The sequence below is a fragment of the Rattus norvegicus genome, chromosome 14 (genome assembly GCF_021556685.1).
Source record: "Rattus norvegicus strain SHRSP/BbbUtx chromosome 14, alternate assembly SHRSP_T2T, whole genome shotgun sequence".
In the NCBI taxonomy this organism is placed as follows: Eukaryota; Metazoa; Chordata; class Mammalia; order Rodentia; family Muridae; genus Rattus; species Rattus norvegicus.
In genome coordinates this window covers 21,387,033-21,397,539 of record NC_141547.1, presented here as the reverse complement: position 1 = coordinate 21,397,539, position 10,507 = coordinate 21,387,033, and the positions used below count along the sequence as shown (strand labels likewise).

At 38.1% G+C, this 10,507-nt stretch overlaps 1 long non-coding RNA gene and 1 pseudogene across 2 annotated transcripts in view; one reads left to right on the top strand and one right to left on the bottom strand.

The window, feature by feature from the left end:
• Nucleotides 1-4,694, bottom strand: part of LOC148001276 (UDP-glucuronosyltransferase 2B1-like) — a 40,843-nt pseudogene extending 36,149 nt beyond the window's left edge.
• LOC148001274 (LINE-1 retrotransposable element ORF1 protein-like) overlaps nucleotides 1-10,507 on the top strand; it is a 139,753-nt gene that overhangs the window by 6,889 nt on the left and 122,357 nt on the right. The window contains exons 2-3 of one of the 2 annotated variants that reach the window (XR_015636958.1): nucleotides 7,086-7,186; nucleotides 8,587-8,620. This is a non-coding gene — a long non-coding RNA (LINE-1 retrotransposable element ORF1 protein-like). Of the gene's footprint in view, nucleotides 1-7,085; nucleotides 7,187-8,324; nucleotides 8,621-10,507 lie in introns of those variants that run through there. The other variant, XR_015636960.1, reaches the window with a different exon arrangement.

Here is a 10,507-nt window from a genome sequence, read left to right as displayed (position 1 = left end):
TATGCTATCTTTTTTCCATTGGATGGTTTTGGCTCCTTTGTCAAAAATAAAGTGACCATAGGTGTGTGGGTTCATTTCTGAGTCTTCAATTCTATTCCACTGGTCTATTTGTTTGTCTCTGTATTAATACCATGCAGTTTTTAGACTATTGCTCTGAAATACTGCTTGAGTTCAGGGATAGTGATTCCCCCAGAAGTCCTTTTATTGTTGAGGATAGTTTTAGATATCCTGGGCTTTTTGTTATTCCAGATGAATTTGCAAATTTTTCTGTCTAACTCTGTGAAGAATTGGATTGGTATCTTGATAGGGATTGCGTTGAATCTGTAGATCGTTTTTGGTAAAATGGCCTTTTTTACTATATTAATTCTGCCAATCCATGAGCATGGGAGATCTTTCCATCTTCTGAGGTCTTCTTCAATTTCTTTCTTCAGAGTCTTGAAGTTCTTATTGTACAAATCTTTTACTTACAGAAGATTTCCTGAACAAAACACCAATGGCTTATGCTCTAACATCAAGAATCGACAAATGGGATCTCATAAAACTGCAAAGCTTCTGTAAGGCAAAGGACACTATGGTTAGGACAAAACGGCAACCAACAGATTGGGAAAAGATCTTTACCAATCCTACAACAGATAGAGGCCTTATATCCAAAATACACAAAGCACTCAAAAAGTTAGACCGCAGGGAGAAAAATAACCCTATTAAAAAATGGGGTTCAGAGCTAAACAAAGAATTCACAGCTGAGGAATGCCGAATGGCTGAGAAACACCTAAAGAAATGTTCAACATCTTTAGTCATAAGGGAAATGCAAATCAAAACAACCCTGAGATTTCACCTCACACCAGTGAGAATGGCTAAGATCAAAAACTCAGGTGACAGCAGATGCTGGCGAGGATGCGGAGAAAGAGGAACACTCCTCCATTGTTGGTGGGATTGCAGACTGGTACAACCATTCTGGAAATCAGTCTGGAGGTTCCTCAGAAAATTGGACATTGAACTGCCTGAGGATCCAGCTATACCTCTCTTGAGCATATACCCACAAGATGCCCCAACATATAAAAAAGACACATGCTCCACTGTGTTCATAGCAGCCTTATTTATAATAGCCAGAAGCTGGAAAGAACCCAGATGCCCTTCAACAGAGGAATGGATACAGAAAATGTACATCTACACAATGGAATATTACTCAGCTATCAAAACCATGACTTTATGAAATTTGTAGGCAAATGGTTGGAACTGGAAAATATCATCCTGAGTGAGGTAACCCAATCACAGAAAAACACACATGGTATGCACTCATTGACAAGTGGCTATTAGCCCAAATGCTTGAATTACCCTAGATGCCTAGAACAAATGAAACTCAAGACGCATGATCAAAATGTGAATGCTTCACTCCTTCTTTATAAGGGGAACAATACCCGTGGCAGGGAATAGAGAGGCAAAGATTAAAACAGAGACTGAAGGAACACCCATTCAGAGCCTGCCCCACATGTGGCCCATACATATACAGCCACCCAATTAGACAAGATGGATGAAGCAAAGAAGTGCAGGCCGACAGGAGCCGGATGTAGATCTCTCCTGAGAGACACAGCCAGAATACAGCAAACACAGAGGTGAATGCCAGCAGGAAACCACTGAATTGAGAACAGGACCCCTGTTGAAGGAATCAGAGAAAGAACTGAAAGAGCTTGAAGGGGCTCGAGACCCCATATGTACAGCAACGCCAAGCAACCAGAGCTTCCAGGGCCTAAAGACTATCCATGGACTGACCCTGGACTCTGACCTCATAGGTAGCAATGAATATCCTAGTAAGGGCACCAGTGGAAGGGGAAGCCCTGGGTCCTGCCAAGACTGAACCCCCAGTGAACTAGAATGTTGGGGGGACGGGGCAATGGGGGGAGGATGGGGAGGGGAACACCCATAAAGAAAGGAAGGGGGGAGGGGGATGTTTGCCCGGAAACTGGGAAAGGGAATAACACTCGAAATGTATATAAGAAATACTCAAGTTAATAAAAAAAATATAACCACCCCCAAAAAAAGGAGTGAAGCTTTCGCATTTTGATCATCCGTCATGTGTTCTATGCATCTAGGATAATTCAAGCATTTGGGCTAACGCCACTTATGAATGAGTGCATACCATGTGTTTTCTTCTGTGATTGGGTTACCTCACTTAGGATGATATTTTCCAGATCCATCCATTTGCCTATGAATTTCATAAAGTCATTGTTTTTGATAGCTGAGTAATATTCCATCATGTAGATGTACCACATTTTCTGTATCCATTCCTCTGTTGAAGGGCATCTGGGTTCTTTCCAGCTTCTGGCTGTTATAAATAAGGCTGCTATGAACATAGTGGAGCATGTGTCTTTCTTATATATGTTGGGGCATCTTTTGGGTATATGCCAAAGAGAAGTATAGCTGGGTCCTCAGATAGTTTAATTTCCAATTTTCTGAGGAACCTCCAGACTGATTTTCAGAATGGTTGTAACTGGGTGTTCATTCTTGGCAGGACCAAGGGCTTCCCCTTCCACTGCTGGTCTTACTAGGCTATTCATTGCTACCTATGCAGTTAGAGTCCAGGGTCAGTCCATGTATAGTCTTTGGGTAGTGACTTGGTCCCTGGAAGCTCTGGTTCCTTGGCATTGTTGTTCATATGGTGTCTCAAGCCCCTTCAGCTCTTTCAGTCCTTTCTCTGAATCCTACAATGGGGGTCCCCTTCTCAGTTCAGTGGTTTGCTGGTGGCATTCGCGTATGTATTTGCCGTATTCTGGCTCTGTCTCTCAGGAGAGATCTACATCTGGATCCTGTCAGACTGCGTTTCTTTGCTTCATCCATCTTATCTAGTTTGGTGACTGTATAGGTATGGGTCACATGTGGGGCGGGCTCTGAATGGGTGTTCCTTCTGCCTCTGTTCTAAACTTTGCCTCCCTATTCCCTCCCAAGGGTATTCTTGTTCTCCTTTTGAAGAAGGAGTAAAGCATTCACATTTTGGTCATCCTTCTTGAGTTTCATGTGATGGCTCAGCCGTTAAAGGCTAGGCTCACAACCAAAATATTCCTATTATTCTTATATTTGATCTTTTCATTTTTTCCTGAGTTTCATGTATATTTTGGCTTAGGAGCTTTTTTACACTTTGTATTTTCTTTTACTGATGAGTCAATATCTTCTCTGGTCTCTTCTATGCCTGAGATTCTCTCTTCTATCTTTCTTATTCTGTTGGTGATGCTTGCATCTGTAGACACTGAGCTATTCCTAAGTTGTCCATCTCCTGGGTTGCCTACCTATGTGTTTTCTTTATTATTTATCTTTCTATTTTTAGACTTGTTCTCTTTTGTTCAATTCCTTTACCTGTTTGATAGTATTTTCTAGTTTCTCTTTAAGGGAACTGTTTGTTTCTTCTTTAAGGGTTTCTACTTTTTTGCCTGTGAAAATTTATTTATATACAAGTCTTCTTTGTTTTGTAGATACATGCATAGACACATGTTTGTTTAAAGCTACTTGTTCAGGGACTCATGTAAAGAATTAGATGTAAAGGTATTTACTACTCAAGCTACGTACTTAAGTTCAATCCCTAAACACCTGGATTGATCTTGAGACTCCACAGAGAAATGGAAATAAAACTCTTTAAAGTTTTATCTGGCCTTCAGATATGCAACACAGAGTACAAGTTCCCCTCCCATGACACAAGGATACATTCCATATTCATGATAATAATTACTATAAAGGAAATAATATGATTGGTCTTGTGGGTGTGTGCCTTCTGGAAGTATGCACACAAGTCATAGACAGGGTTTTGCAACTGACATTGATACACAAACTTCTCTATAGAGGTTTGAATTTGGCAGACAATTCCACAGTTTTTCCACCATTTTACTTAGGAGAGACCGATCATTCCTCTGTCAATCCTGTTCGTAGAAATTCACCTTCAATGACAGCAAATGGAGAATGCAACAATTCCAATTGAAGTCCAGAGCCCTTACCTAATACTCCAATGTAAAGCTGACACCACTTCTCACTAAATGTTTGGAAAAAAAAGTCAAAACAAAGCACACAGATCATATTTGTCACCCTCTCCACGAATGTTATTCTATTGCTCAATTCTGACATAGCAGCAGGCACATCGGAAGGAGGCAGTGGGAGTTCTCCACTGTTCTTTTCATAAGTGGAGCCAGGAAAGAAGCAGAGACTGTACACTAAGGATATTTTGAGAATCTTGGCTAGCAGGTCACCAAAGGGTATGAAGGCATCTGCTGCAATGACATCAAAGCTATATTTCTTCAGCTTTGCCGTGAGTTCCTTGTTAAATCTTCAGCTTTACATATTTACACTCAAAATAATATGAATCTACCCAAAATATTTCTTACAACATTAAAAATATTTCCAAAACAACTGCTTTGGCAGCACGCAAATATATTTCCTGAGTGGATCATAGACATAATCCTCTACCTCAGATAAAGAGTATGATGTAGAGAATGTCTCAATTTCAATAGCAGATGTATTGTCCACCTCATAAGGAAAAGAGTCTGAAGATCTCAGAACCATCTCTTTATGTCCCTTCTTAAGAGGTTCATCTAGATTGTCCTTAAGTTGAGCCAATGGCTGAACTGTAATGGTCACACCAGCACCTTCTCCAGAGTCCCGTATCCAAAGAAGATGCTCAGCTATATCAGGAGCAGGGCCGCTGTCATTTTCACAGACACGTTAGTTAACTTCAGATCTGCCTTCCAAAGGGTGCCTGCTTAGGTCTTACAGATATAGAAAGAGTAGTTATCAGTCAGTTAAAGTATAACTTGTACCTACCAAAGCAAACAGATATGGGATAGTTACAGCCACTGGAGGGCAAATGCTAAAACCAGGACTCAGAATATACATATACATATATATGTATATGTATATGTATATATATATATATATATATATATGTTTAAAAAAATAATGAACTTGAATGGCTTAGAAACACCTTAAGAAATGTTCAACATCTTTAGTCATAAGGGAAATGCAAATGAAAACAAGTGCTGGCGAGGATGTGGAGAAAGAGGAACACTCCTCCATTGTTAGTAGGATTGCAGACTGGTACAACCATTCTTGAAATCAGTCTGAAGGTTCCTCAGAAAATTGGACATTGAACTACCTGAGGATCCAGCTATACCTCTCTTGGGCATATACCCAAAAGATGCCCCAACTTATAAAAAAGACACTTGCTCCACTATGTTCATAGCAGCTTTATTTATAATAGCCAGAAGCTGGAAAGAACCCAGATGCCCTTCAACAGAGGAATGGATACAGAAAATGTGGTACATCTACACAATGGAATATTACTCAGCTATCAAAAACAATGACTTTATGAAATTCATAGGCAAATGAATAGAACTGGAAAATATCATCCTGAGTGAGGTAACCCAATCACAGAAAAACTCATTGATAATTGAATATTAGTCCAAAATCTTGAATTACTCTAGATGCACAGAACACATGAAACTCAAGAAGGATGACCAAAATGGGCAAGCTTCACTCCTTCTTTAAAGGGGGAACAAGAATACCCTTGGGAGGGAATAGGGAGGCAAAGTTTAGAACAGAGTCAGAAGGAACACCCATTCAGAGCCTGCCCCTCATGTGGTCCATACATATACAGCCAGTAAACTAGATAAGATGGATGAAGCAAATAAGTGCAGGCCAACAGGGACCAGATGTAGAACTCTCCTGAGAGACACAGCCAGAATACAGCAAATACATAGGCGAATGCCATCATTAAACCACTGAAGTGAGAACCTGACCTCTGTTGAAGGAATCTTAGAAACTACTGAAAGAGCTTTAAGGGCCTTGAGATCTCATATGAACAACAATGCCAATCAACCAGAGCTTTCAGGGACTAAGCCACTACCCAAAGACTGTACATGGACTGACCCTGGACTCCAACTGCATAGGTAGAAATGAATAGCCTAGTAAGAGCACCAGTGGAAGCGGAAGCCCTTGACCCTGCGAAGACTGAATTCCCAGTGAACATGATTGTTGTGGGGAGGGCATTAATGGGGGAATGATGGGAAACACCCCTAGAGAAGGGAGGTGGAGGGGTTAGGGGGATGTTGGCTCGGAAACCAGGAAGGGGAATAACAATCGAAATGTAAATAAAAAATTCTCAAGTTAATAAAGATGCAAAAAAATGTTGAAAGGTAGAATAATAACTAGCAAGTTTAGTTTCCACCTATGTCTTAGATATTAAAAAAGAAAAGAATATTACCTTTCTTAACTCTATCATAGTCTAATGCCAGGCTACATATTCAAGATATATGGGCAGTATACATTGAGCATGCTTAATGTGAAAAAGCATACATTGTTGGGTAACTAGGGAACAGGGATATATCTGGAATTAAAATGCATTACCTGAAATTCTCAACTCAGTCCTGAGATGATGATTCAGAGCATAAGACTAGCTCCTGGAGACTAGGAGCTAAGAGAGTGGTGGATATATCTATATCTATATCTATATCTATATCTATATCTATATCTATATCTATATCTATATCTATATCTATATCTATATCTATATCTATATCTATATCTATATCTATATCTATATCTATATCTATATCTATATCTATATCTATATCTATATATCATCTATCTACATCTACATCTACAGCTACAGCTACAGCTACAGCTACAGCTACATCTACATCTACATCTACATCTACATCTATATCTATATAATATATATCTATATCCAAATCCATATCTATATCATCTATATCTATATCTACATCTATATTTATATCATATTCATATCTATATCATCTATATCTATATCTACATCTCTATCTATATCCATCTCCATATCCATATCAATATATATCAATATTTATATCTATATCTATATCTTCATCTGTATCCGTATCTGTATCTGTACCCGTATCTGTATCTGTATCTGTATCTCTATATCTATATCTATAGCTCTAATCTATAAGTAAATGTATATGATGTATATTTATATGTATATATATGTCTATATATGTCTAATCTATATCATATGTATCCATACATAAAAAAGTTATTTATTTTACTTTTATATTTATTTTATAATTTTTCAGACAGGGATTCTCTGTATAGTCCTGTATTTCTGGAACTTGCTCTCTAGGCCACACTGGCCTGGAGTTCAGTGATCCTTGCTACTGGAGTGCTGGTCTTAAAGGTCTGTACCACCATGCCTACCTACTTTTAAAAAGTCTATTTATTTTATTGCTTTTTGTTAGCTAAAATAATTTAGAAAGAAAGTTTATGTTAGCCAGGCACTCAGCAGGTAGATACAAGTAGATCTCTATGAGTTCATGGCTAATCTGGCCTATATAGAGAGTTTGAGGACAGCCAGAGTCCTAGTGAGATTCTGTTTCAAGTACAGGAGTAAACAAACACAAAGATGTATAAAAGAAGAAAAATAAGGAGATAAACAAGTTTCATTTCAAACCCTGAGGCTGCAGTGTTGACGCCACTGTCAAAAGTCAAGAGCACTGTCTACCTTTCCAGAGAACCCAATTAGAGTTGTAGGATTCGTAGACAACTGTAACTCTGGTTCCAGGGTATCCTGTGCCATATTCTATGTACCAAGCATGCATGTAGTATGGACACACATATATGTTGTGAGAATATATATAAGATTTAAAGATATGGACTTAAAATGTAATTCTTAGCAAGTAGGCTTGGAGAGGGGCTAGAATATCTTATGAAGACATTTCTTTACAATAAAAACCATGGTATGGAAATTAATGTAGGAATATGCCTTTAAATTCTAGAGGAGCAGAGCCTGGAATAAAGCTCTAATTAAGGCAGAAAGTGTTTGTTGAAAGTAAACCTTGGAATGGGTTCATCAGCAGGAACCCATTTGATTTCATCTAAGGTGTACTTTGGTTTCAGCTCAGGATTGTATTGGATACAAATATTGGCAGAAGCCAGAGCCTGCTTCTGTTGTAATTTAAGTTACTCCCTTTGAAATAAAATACTCTGTTGACCCTGCTTCACAAAGGTTTTTCTTGCCAGTGTTGCCTTTAAAGCTAGGTCCTGTACCTGGTGCTCTGCCATAATCTGTTTCGAAATCTATAGAACCCTTGGCCAGTTTCAATTCTCTTTTTTATTTTGTTGTCATAAAGGTTATCTACATCTTGTGATCCTGCCAACTCAGGCCCATGAGGTAGAATACTTTTCTTTTAATTGAAAGCACATCATCAGAATATAGAAATCACACTGTGACTAGAGTCATTCTTTCCAATTCTAGAATAGCACTATCACTATTAAGTTATATCTGAATTAGATATGATATCAGATTAGTACAGATCTGATTTTATATTTGGAATCGTATCCTACTTATGAGCAACTCAGAATTTACACCAGGATTATAGAACTATATTTGTGGATTCATTCAAACACTATGCCCTATGTATTGCATTGTTTTATGGAGTGAGAACAAAAAGAAGACTAAGGTATGGTATATGTCCAGGAAAATCATAATATACTGGGGTGTGAGTTTTCAATGAAGGAGCAATGAAGAAGTGTTCTAACCTTTCTTTTTTTTTTTTTTTTGGTTCTTTTTTTTCGGAGCTGGGGACCGAACCCAGGGCCTTGCGCTTCCTAGGTAAGTGCTCTACCACTGAGCTAAATCCCCAGCCCCCTAACCTTTCATAATGGCATTTGGTATTTTATTTCTGATGTAGAGTGAACCAGGATTTTTACGAACCTCAACAGAAGTGAAATATGCTGGGTATATAAAAGCAGTAATTGATATAACTAGCATATAAATTTGGATTTGGATGAGGTGTAGTTCTATAAAATAAGCATAAAGAAGGACTTTCCTTATATTGATGGGAAAGACAGTTTATTTAAAAAATGTGTCACATGAACATTATTATTTATGAGCAGTAAAAAAAGGAAGAAACACTATTCACCAAGTGTTGTCAGAGCAGACCTGGCATTTGAAAGCATAATTGATATTTAGAGGAGTTTTGCAAAGTCTTTATGCCCATGCAAATATTGTGAACCACAGTTAAGCTCAGTGATTGTTCCTGGCAATAGCTACTTTTTTGTTGGATGACTCTGAGCTAAATCCTTATTTAGGTATCTCGTTCAATCCAGGACCCCTTTCCTAGGGATATTCCTGTCGACAGCAGACTAAACCCCACACCCCACATCATTTAAATCATCCCAGTAAACTTTCCTCTGAGATGACTCTAAGTTTTTTCAAGTTGGGAACTGAAGCTAACCCAGATGGATAACATATATTTTCCAACTGGACTTGGGACAAGCTCTGCTAAAAGAAATAACCAATACTGTAAACCTGGTAAAAAGTCAAGAAAAAAAATACAGCTTGGTACCTACTACTGCTATTTTGCTAAGTTGTCATGTTGGCAATTTACCTTCAGAATATTTTTTAATACTCATCAATTGGCATCATTTTCAGCCACTGTCAGGAAGTCCTTTATTGTAGTGAGCACCAATCAACTGAGAGACTTATAATTTGTCAAAGGCTGAGGATGATAAGGCTCTAAACAAAGATTCAGGGGATACTGCAAAAATATGGGAAAAGAATATAAGAATCTGATGAGGAGGAGGTGTGCAATGAAACCCTTTCTCCTGAATATGCCATGATTATCGCATTCATAAACTCAAAGGCTCTGTGACCTGCACATGACTTGTATAAGATAAAGTAGCCAAAATTCCAGAATGAATGGGGAGGAGCGCTTAACACTCCATACATAAGTACAGACCTAGTGGCAATCATAGATTCTAGGAGAGTATGAATTATTTTTATGGAGAGAGGTGGCCACTGGTACATTGCTCATGTTCCAGTGATATCTGCTCTTTATCAAATGCATGTATAGACACAGCACTAATTGCACTTACTGGTTAATTAAAAATAGAATAATGGAACAGGAAGTTGGCATTGGGACATATTGGGAGAGGCAAGTGCATAGCAGTAGGTTGAACATAAGGAAATATTTTAATATTTTACTGAACCAAGGTAAGAAATTATGTATAAATAATCAAACTAAATCACCAAAGCAGATTGTGAGTCTGTGGGGGATGTTTGAAATAGACTATGAGCTTGGTGATGTCACTTAAAAATATGATCATCTCTTTGATGCGTACTTTCGATGTGAGAGAATATGGTACATTTGGCCGCTTAAGTTTTCTCCAAAAGACATAGTGTGAATTGCATTGTTTAGGAGAGTTGTGAATAAGAGACAAGATGGAAAGTAAATTAATAACCTTGCCAAGTCATAGAACTCCCAAGTACTAGAATTTATTTCAGGCACAGTAAGAATAATTGTTTGGATATTCTTGTTTGAATTTGCTTTTGATTAAAGGAGGGTACCGTCCATCATAGGGCTTTTAGAAAATAAATGATAGCAAGTTGGTATCCCCCAGAATAATCAGAGATAATGGCTTTCCTTATGCTGATTGAAAAATGATGCTATTTCAAAAGTGAGCAGCTACAAAAAGAAAGAAAAAAAAGAAAAGAAGG